At 46.7% G+C, this 10,425-nt stretch overlaps 1 long non-coding RNA gene across 1 annotated transcript; it reads left to right on the top strand.

Moving 5' to 3' along the window:
* The first annotated feature begins 320 nt into the window (after positions 1 to 320).
* Positions 321 to 8,988, top strand: LOC133348706 (uncharacterized). Its single transcript, XR_009755826.1, has 3 exons — positions 321 to 591; positions 1,176 to 1,262; positions 8,921 to 8,988. It is a non-coding gene; the product is annotated as an uncharacterized LOC133348706 (long non-coding RNA).
* Positions 8,989 to 10,425: the final 1,437 nt, after the last annotated feature.

Here is a 10,425-nt window from a genome sequence, read left to right as displayed (position 1 = left end):
TGTTACAAACGTTCTGTCTTCTCTGGGATGCATTCTCAATATAACTTAAGTTAAATAAATAAAAACATGGCGTTTCCAAAGCATGACTGGTTTGGCTGCTTTAGTCGTGGTTTACATTCCAACATGACAGGTCGCTTGCGTTCTGAAATAATCGGATAATTCCAGAAATGTTCATGTGCATATGAATACTGTACTGTACATGTGTAGGTGTGTATAAACATCGCCACTCGGAAGACAAAGGGGGCTGGGCGTGGTGCTGGCCACCCACCCCCTCGTGTGCTATACTTGCCTTCATAGGCGATGCTCGCTAACAGCTCTTGCCCGGACAGCTCGTTAAAGGCTACACGGGGGATGTTTGTCTCTGCTTGGGTCAGGTTTGACTCCAGTTTGCTCCCAACATGGGCGGGCAGAGCAGGGGGCGAGGGGACAGGTGAGGCTGGAGATCTGGTCCAGGTGTGAGACTCTGAATAAGATACAGCGGCGTGAGGGGAGGGGTTGTGGAGGTGAGCGGTGCGATCCGGGTGAGGTGAGGCTTCCACGAGGAGTCTCTGAGTCGAACGGCCATGAGAGGCATCTCCTTCCTCGCGTGCGGTAAGAGCAGGGCGATGGTGGTGATCGATGGCGGCGGCGGCGGTTGGTGGTGGCGGTAATAGCGATGATGGGGGTGAGGGGGAGTGTAGCTGCGCTACGAACCCGGCGACCCAAGTTCAATTCCCGCTCACGGCGAACACCAGTGACAATTATCTGAACCGGTCCAAGGTCGACTCTGCCTCAAATGAGTATCTCGTGCGGTGTGTAAACACAAAGGCGGCCGAGCGTGGTGCTGGCTACCCACCCCCTCGTGTGTCGTGCCGGCTCTCATAGGTGCTCGCTAATAGCACTTGCCCCAACAGTCTGTTAAGGCTATAGGGGGGATCTTTGTCTTTAGTGGTGGTGGTGATGATGGTGGTAATGATGGTAATGGTGGTGATGGTGGAAAAGGTAGTGGTGATGTTAATTCTGCTGCTGATGATGTTGCTGATCATATTTTGTTAAAAGTGATGCTCTTGCTCATGATTGTTGCTGGTTATGACTATTGCTTCTGAATATGACAATGTTGGTGATGGTGTTACTGCTGATTATTTTTTTGCTGCTAATGCTACTGATGACAATGTTGCTCATGACGATGTTATCAGTTTTCGGGGAACAGGTGGCTGACCACCCCGGTTCCAGGTTCAAGCGGATCACCGCAACTCCGCCTTCTCCTCCACCTCTCCAGCCAGGTGCCTTTAAGAGTCGACACTGGGGGGCGTGTCACAGGGGCTCAGAGTCGTGAGTGGCGGGGTGGCACCCAGAGTGAGAGGGGCCCCCTCTGTAACCTGACCTTTACTGTCAAGGAGGCAGGGGGGGTATACTCAAGCATTATAAGCCACGTCGTTGAGCTATCATTTGTGGCTAGCTCGCTTCTGATAAAGAGGTCATAGTTCTCTGGGCTTTATAGGATAAATTAAAAACTCTTTATTTTAAGAGGACGACTCCTCCACGCACACCTGCATCTCCACATTTTTCAGTGAGTGCTTGTGTGCAGCGGTTAGCGCCATGCGCTACGAATCCGGCGACCCGATTTCGATTCACAGCCAATACCAGTGACGATTATTGGAGCCGGGCCTGGGCCTCCCCTATGTCGACTCAGCCGCAAATGAGTACCTGGTACGATGTGTAAACATCGCCACTACAAAGACAAAGGCGGCCGGACGTGGTGTTGGCCACCCACCCCCTCGTGTGCCGTGCCGGCCTTCATAGGTGCTCGCTAACAGCACTTGCCCCTATAGTCTGTTAAGGCTACACGGGGGATCTTTGTCTTTGTGTGTATAGTGTTGGGAGCAGTAGAGTAGTGGTTAGCGGTTAGCACGCTGTGCTACGAATCCTGCAGATACCCGAGTTCGATTCCCGCTTACGGCCACCACCAAAACACCAGTAACGTTTACCTGAACCATTCCTGGGCCCCCCCTCGGTCGACTCAGCCTAAAGTGAGTACCTGGTGCGATATGTAGACATCGCCACTCGGGAGACAAAGGTGGCTGGGCCGGGGGTGGTGCTGGGAACCCACCACCTCGTGTGCCGTGCCAGACTTCATAGGTGCTCGCTAACATTATTTGGTTCTTTCGGTAAAGTCACGTATAAAGAAAAAATAATAAATTAAATAATAACATACGACGTTTCGATTGCAACACAAGCAATCATCATCAGGTATAATGAAATAGCGACATAAAATCTAACCAGAAAAAATTATAGACAGACATATAAGCAGACAGATATCACCAAGATACACACAGCGGGCAACACAGGTACAGAGAGGGGTGATCGTCTCTGTGGGGTGGCCTTAAATAGACAGAGGAGGGCAGAGGCAGCGAGAGGGAGGGGTTAGAGACAAAATTTACATGTCAATGAGTACAACAAAAAGGAGTGAGCAGGCTTAGGGGGGGAAAGAGACACACTAAAATTAAATAACCTAGCAAAGTATCGAAATGTTATGTAAAACGACACAGAGAGTCGGTCAACACACAATTAACACATAGCCTGGTCGATTACGTATTTCAAAGATTGCTAAGTTAGAATTTAAGTGTGAAAATTTCAAAGAAAGACAAAACATAAAAACAAGAGGAACGGAGACAAAGCAGAACCTAAGAACGACAAAAAACGAGTGTAGACAGAAAATTTTACACTAAATGAACAGGCAGAGAGAGAGAATAAAAACCCAGAGAGAGAGAAAAAAGGTAAACTTGGAACTTCCCCGTAGAAGTGGTTCAATCTTAACTTTGGAGCTTTCGTGACTGCAGGAATTATTCTTTGGTTCTTTCGGTAAAGTCACGTATAAAGAAAAAATAATAAATTAAATAATAACATACGACGTTTCGATTGCAACACAAGCAATCATCATCAGGTATAATGAAATAGCGACATAAAATCTAACCAGAAAAAATTATAGACAGACATATAAGCAGACAGATATCACCTGATGATGATTGCTTGTGTTGCAATCGAAACGTCGTATGTTATTATTTAATTTATTATTTTTTCTTTATACGTGACTTTACCGAAAGAACCAAAGAATAATTCCTGCAGTCACGAAAGCTCCAAAGTTAAGATTGAACCACTTCTACGGGGAAGTTCCAAGTTTACCTTTTTTCTCTCTCTCTGGGTTTTTATTCTCTCTCTCTGCCTGTTTATTTAGTGTAAATTTTTCTGTCTACACTCGTTTTTTGTCGTTCTTAGGTTCTGCTTTGTCTCCGTTCCTCTTGTTTTTATGTTTTGTCTTTCTTTGAAATTTTCACACTTAAATTCTAACTTAGCAATCTTTGAAATACGTAATCGACCAGGCTATGTGTTAATTGTGTGTTGACCGACTCTCTGTGTCGTTTTACATAACATTTCGATACTTTGCTAGGTTATTTAATTTTAGTGTGTCTCTTTCCCCCCCTAAGCCTGCTCACTCCTTTTTGTTGTACTCATTGACATGTAAATTTTGTCTCTAACCCCTCCCTCTCGCTGCCTCCGCCCCCCTCTGTCTATTTAAGGCCACCCCACAGAGACGATCACCCCTCTCTGTACCTGTGTTGCCCGCTGTGTGTATCTTGGTGATATCTGTCTGCTTATATGTCTGTCTATAATTTTTCTGGTTAGATTTTATGTCGCTATTTCATTATACCTGATGATGATTGCTTGTGTTGCAATCGAAACGTCGTATGTTATTATTTAATTTATTATTTTTTCTTTATACGTGACTTTACCGAAAGAACCAAAGAATAATTCCTGCAGTCACGAAAGCTCCAAAGTTAAGATTGCTCGCTAACAGTACATGCCCCAAGAATCTATATAGGCGATACGGGGGGTTTTTGTTGTTTTGTTTGTGGAGTTAGTATGTTTCTCCATGTTGTGCGTGGACTTCCTCCGGGTTCTTCGGTTTCCTCCTTTTATAGCTAAACCGACACAAACAGCGGAACTGTGTTATATATGCAGGCTCTTACGACCAATATTTTTATTACGTTTATTTTGAGTTAGATCGTGGAGGTATGTAAAATTTCACTATAAACTAAACATTTATCAGGTAAAGCCCAGTGAGCTATGAGCTCTTGTTAAGCAACGTGGTCACACGTGATAATATCTCATAACAGCAGCAGCGGCTGATATCATCAACACATGGGAATTTATAGCAGCAGCCAAAGTATCTGAACAAATGTTTTCTTAATTTGGATGAGGGCAAAACCAGAAGAACTCTGAGAACGATTCACGTGACCAAGATGGGGAGGGAGATCACGTTGACTGCAGACACAGGTTTCCCTCGCTTTGTGCGGTAGATGGGTACCAGAAACGGGCGCACAAAGTAAAACTGTACGAGGAGACTGCTGCCTACCGATTACTGTGTACGATGACAATTATTCGCCGTATAGCCTCTAACAGGTTGTTGGGTAAAATGCTGTTAGTGAGTAGCAGCACCTATAAAGGCCGGCACGATCCCAATTGAATAATTTGCATGGGATTTATCAGCATTGGGGATGTTGTTTTTGCGATTACCTGGTGCATTGTGGGTGGGTTTAGCTGTGGGAAACGGAAACTCATCCACTCACTCACAAACTCACCTACTCAGTCACGAAAAATCAACTCAACATTTGTACTGTGTCAATAGCAACACTGTGTGGCCTTTGTAACAGAAAACATTTAAATTGGGCTACGTTTTGGGAAATGAGTAACAGGTAATACATATCCTTCAATAATCAACAATATTACAGTATTACGACTGCATAAGAGTAATTATAATAACCTAATTTGCAATCAAAGTTAGTTCATTGATAACAATCATATTGAGTATTTTCTGTTTTAAGTGTGAGGGGGGCATACAGTCTCTTGGGATCACAATACAAACATCCCCCCTACTGATGTCTTTTTCAGAGGCTGTGAAGCATCTCTTCCCCCCCACCCCCTTTGAGAATCCGATCAGGGTGACCACATGTGTCGTTATGACCCCGCCAGCGTCAAACCCAGAGAAAACGACAAGCGGAATGCGTGGCCACATGATACGCTCTTATTGTCACTGCATTGAGCACTGAAAGGGGTCGATCCCTCCATGCCAGCCATTATCTTTGGTGCTTTTGGTCTCTGTGTGAGTATCTGAGTCTCTGTGGGAGGCTATTTGTCTCTATGTATGTGTAATGTGAGGTTACACCTGGATGATAATGGATGGGCTCTGCCGGCCTCAGCCCACAACCAATGGGGAGTCGAGTCAGGGGCGTGGCCCTGATGTAATGTGAAGGCTACACCTGGAGGATGATGATTGGCTCTGCTGGCTTCAGCCCGCAACCAATGGGGAGTCGAGTTAGGGGCGTGGCCCTGGAGCTGTACAGTGGCTACTGGAAAGTTCCAGGGATGTGGCTGAGGATTGGCTGCGGGGCATCACGTGGGCCAGGGATTAAAAGGGGCGGAGAAGGACAGCACGTGGTCAGTGTGCGGAGGAACGAAGGGGGAAGCTACGCTGGTGCCGTGGTCCGGAGCCTGCCACGTGGCAGGCCGCGGCAGTCTCTCTCTCCCCCTCTCACGCTGTCTGCCAACAGCGTGAAGGAGCAATAGGAGTAGAGGAACGGATGTAGTGAGAGCTGTGGACGAAACTTAATAAAGAATTCTGAATTCCCGACGTTGTCTCAACGGGGTTTATTACATATGTATGTTTAACTTCTTTCGCACCGTATGCAGCAAACCTGGCTAATTGGTGGTGCGTGGGAAGGACAACAAACTAAACTTAAAGGAGGAATTCCAGACGGCCGCATAAGTACATCTGAAAGCACACGATGCAGTGACCGTCTTTATTCGATGGTTAGCCAAAAATCGCTGCAAGAATGACCGGAGTTTGCGTGATGGTTTATGCTCCTTTACGAGATCCGCAAGATTTTGTGGCAAGCACTTTGTGTGTAAAGAGTGCAAGCTAATGTATTCGTTCGGCAACCGGAAGTCTATGCAGCTCAGCGAGCACTGGACGGACATGATTAAATCTTGCAGTACTCGTCGCAACAAATAATCTTGTACACGCTGCAGATTGGTAATGTTTTTCGCCAGACGTCTTGTAGAGAAGTGAGTTACAATAATCGAGACTTGTTAATACTATGCTATACGCCACCGTGTTGGCTGTGTCACGATTCAATAGTGGTCGAATGTGCCGTAGAGCCCTGATATGAAAATTTCAGGACCTGACTATATTCTGGTCGAGTATCATGCCGAGGTTCTTTAGATCAGCAGAAAATTGAATCCTGGAGTCTAAAATTGCCACACCTGATGTTTTCCCACAAATGTTTTCACCTGATCCCGAGTGCCAACCAGCAGAACGTCCGATGCTCCTGGATTAAACTGCATTTCGTTTGGTGCAAACCACACGTGCACCCACACATCCGATTACCACGGTTCGCTATGTAAGGTGTGAAAGAAGTTGAACTTACATACATGAATCCCTCGCGCACAATATTCCAGGTTACCAAAGCTCTCTATATCTAACTTTGACTTGACTGTGGTGTACCATTTCTATTATCAAAATATTAATGGCACTGGATGTCATGCAATGATAAAATTGGAAGGGCCCAACTAGGCATTGCATAGGCGATGACTTTTCCGTCACCCAGCTCGACGAACTGTGATCGACCATGTAGCTATAACTCAATCCACCGCAATGTCATACCCGAACCTTGAAATTAGCCGTCCCATGAGCATATCCCATGGTCGATGGTATCGAAGGCAGCTGAGAGATCAAGGCCAACCAACGCTGCGGCACACTGGTCATCTACGATCTTGTCGAGGTCATCAGATATACTGTATTTAGTACAGCTGTCTCAGCGGGTTGAATCTGGCTGTCGCAGTGACGTGGGGAAGTAACCGCTTCAGAGAAATGTGTTGTATTACCTTTGAAATCATACTCGGACGATAGTGTGTGGGGTCACCAAGGCTCAAGCCAACTTTTTTCAGAAGCGGTGTTACCTATGCTATTTTGAACCAGACTGAGATACAGTCCTTGCTGAATGAAATATTTGCCAGGTAGACAATCAGTGGCGCAAGCACGTCTGATCATGAGTTGAATCGATGTGTGACCATTGTCGAGCAGTGATGTCTTATTTGGCAGCCGTGCGATGAACATCGTCACCTCCTGCCACCGACCTTGGTGCATTGGTTCCAAGTTATTTAAACTCAGATGGCAGACCTGGAAATGTTGACTTCAAGTTAGAAACTATCATCTTGATCATCAAGAATAGCAGTGATGTCATTTTCTAAGTGAGCTGCAAATGAATCAACCATCGATGCAGAATCTATACACGGCGATCATGGTAGATCTACGGATGGAAATCATCATTGCCCAGGCCTTTCCAAGTCTCTGTATGATATCATTGTGACGGTCGGTCAAATAATATAATCCGTAATGGCGCTTTGCACATCACGAGCTTGTGATGTGAAATACCCACGTCTTCAATAACGTTTGGTCAAAGTTATGGCATCGGCAGATATGATAGATATGATCAGAGTGACATGATACTCCACTGACGTGCTGGGTTAAACTGACTGTCGATAATCTTGGCGCAATCACTGTGGATATCACCACAATAACCAATCGGTCAGATCAACCACAGAAAATTCAGCGAGACCCAAGTGATCCACAACCTAGCAGAACTGAAAGCTCGGAAAAGAATTCCGACAGTGGTCAATAGATGACAGTGAGCATAAGCCCTCGCATCCTGTTCGTTGTTTTCACAAGCAGCAGCTCGAATGACGTGATTGTTGAGTGGCTCAGGACTTTCACACGTATTCACAGTGAATCAGTGCTATCCCACCACAATGCGGGCTGCTGGTGCCAGGCTTTTCGCAATGGTGCTGATGTGCAATAGCTTATCCGTTAAGTGCAGCCTCATGCTTAATTATGTCTTGTGAGTCATCATATCCAGGTTTCGGTAACGGCCAATATTTCTAGTCGACAATCGTTGATCATATCGTGTATCCGCGTTGTCTTATTGACCATAGAGTGTGCATTGACCAATCCATAGTTGAGCCCTGGTCAAGGGTATGTATCCATGCCCGACAGCAGTATGGCGATGAAGGTGCTCTTACGTGATCGTGTGAATCTAGAGGAGTCGAACTGATGAGACCTGCAGCACAAAAGTGTGCGAGGCATTGCAACGAGTGACGAACAAGGTCGGTTCGGGGTTTGGTATTTCCACAGCGGATCGTAGCACGGTCAGTGTGGAACTCGAGCAGTTGAACCAGAAGGTCGGCAGATCAGCACTCCCATTGGATACTGGGACAAGTCCGCTAGTGAGTCCCACCACAATATCGGCGAACATTTGGGTCAGATACAATTGGTTCGTCGATCCAAGCCAAGGGAAATTACTGGTATGCCCCCCCCATTTCTCCAAAGAAGAGGACAGGCATTGCTTGACCAGACCGTTCGGTTCGCTCAACCAGAGTCTCGCAAGTTCAGGACCCGGCCGGAAGCAGCTGGACAACAGCAGCAGAAGTCGCAGTGTTGCCATCGCAAGGTTGCTATTGTTGCTATTGTTGTTGCAGTTATTGCTTCTGTTATTTGCTGTTGCGACTAGGCCGGCTTCTGTTTCTGCTTTTGTTGCTGTGTGAGTGTCTGGGTTCCTGTGGGAGTCTATTTCGGTCTCTATGTTAGTCTGAGGGTCTCTGAGAGTCTGTGTCCTGAGTGAATTGATGGGTGTCTATGCGAATCAATGGGATGTCTCTGTGAGCCATAGACCTCACCCATAGGCATGCTGCTGGCTGACAGGTCTTCCCACCAGTGCTGACAGAAGCTCGCGTTTTCAGCCCGCCGATTCCCATACACGACTCAACGTGCAATGACAGAAGGCATCGCCGCCGCTCGTGCTGACAGACAGACGCCTGTGTTTTTCAGATTCGCGAGGCGCGCAGACCTCGGCTGTGGTGCACGTGCAGGCCGTCGTGGACCCTCTGAGCGGTGCCGCGATGCTGGTGGAGCGCGTGCGCCTGGTGTGGAGCGCGTGACCGGCCCTTGGCGCGAGCACAGACAGTCCACATCATAGACTGTATACTCTGGAAGTCCACAGTGATTATAAACTAACAAGGCGCAATGTAGATTTTTCTACTGACAATCCACATTATATACTGGAAACACAGTCCATATAGACTACACTGGAGTCCATATTGTAGACCGGTACACAATGACAGTCTGCACTTTAGGTGAATCCAACATGCCAAGTGTACAGTATTACTGATTAAGCCAAGCGCACATAGCTGGTGATGGAGTGCAATCTCATAAAGTTTTAACTGGGCTTCACTTGCGCTCTGAGCTTTTTTTATTGTTGTTTCTATTCTGAAAAGAGCCCGGTACAGAGCACGAGCAATACAAACGGAAGGGGACACAATACCCGTGGGCTTAAGCATAAACCGCTGCTCTCGGGTTGGGGGGGAAAGGGAGAGAAAATGGGTTCACCACCCCACTTGCGTAAGAACTGCGAGCAGGAGCATGGACTTTTCATAATGGGAAGGGAGGGAAAATGAGCAAAAATAAGGGGGAAGAAAAGAGTGGGGGAGGGAGAAGTGTACAAAACAAGGTCTAACAAATAAAGCAATCGACACGCGCCAAGTGGAATTATCGTCGATATGAATCCCGCCGTGTGATTAGGGGCCGTCCATAAATGACGTCACGCACCTGGGTGGGGGGGGGTTAGACATTCGTGACGATGTGTGATGAAGGGGGGGGGGTGAGAAATGTGACGTCACATAAAAATGCGCAACTTTAAATAGACAGCACGTTCTACTTAATTAAGTAGAATTTTTAATAAATGTTTTCTACAACATCAGAGTGCAGCGCCACATTAAATACGCACTACAAGGACAATAGTTTAAAGCGATTTGAAGCATGTTTTATTTGGGCGGGGGGCAGAGCTTTGTGACGTCATATTTGAGGGGGGTCTGACTTTTTGTGACGCCGTGTGACGAAGGGGGGGGGGTCAAAAATCGTACAAAATCGCGTGACGTCATTTATGGACGGCCCCTTACCTCATGTCTATCTGTGGGGTAATACCTCGAACGCTCGTCCCCTCCCCCCGACCTCCCACCATGCGCACCTTCATGCCGGATTCAGGAAGACTGAGGACCATCTGGCCACAAACTCTCGTTTTGCGAGTGCGTTTAAGCTTTAATGATCCGTTCTTGTGAGGGTGAAGAGGGTGTGATGCCACTGCTTCTATGAGAGGGGTTGAGCTTTCAAATTTTCGAGGGTGGTCTTCATAGCAGTACTATTGAAGGTTTGCAGTAATTCATGCTAGTGTTTTGATGCACCGTTTAGTTTCAGACCCCACAGGGTTGTTCCAAATGAGGGTCTAAATCTAGTTACATATTAACACTTTTTTATCAGAATACTAGCTGTACTACCCG

The sequence above is a fragment of the Lethenteron reissneri genome, chromosome 28, assembly GCF_015708825.2.
Source record: "Lethenteron reissneri isolate LAM-NWPU_2019-01 chromosome 28, ASM1570882v1, whole genome shotgun sequence".
NCBI classification, from domain to species: Eukaryota; Metazoa; Chordata; class Hyperoartia; order Petromyzontiformes; family Petromyzontidae; genus Lethenteron; species Lethenteron reissneri.
This window is presented reverse-complemented; position numbering and strand designations above follow the sequence as displayed.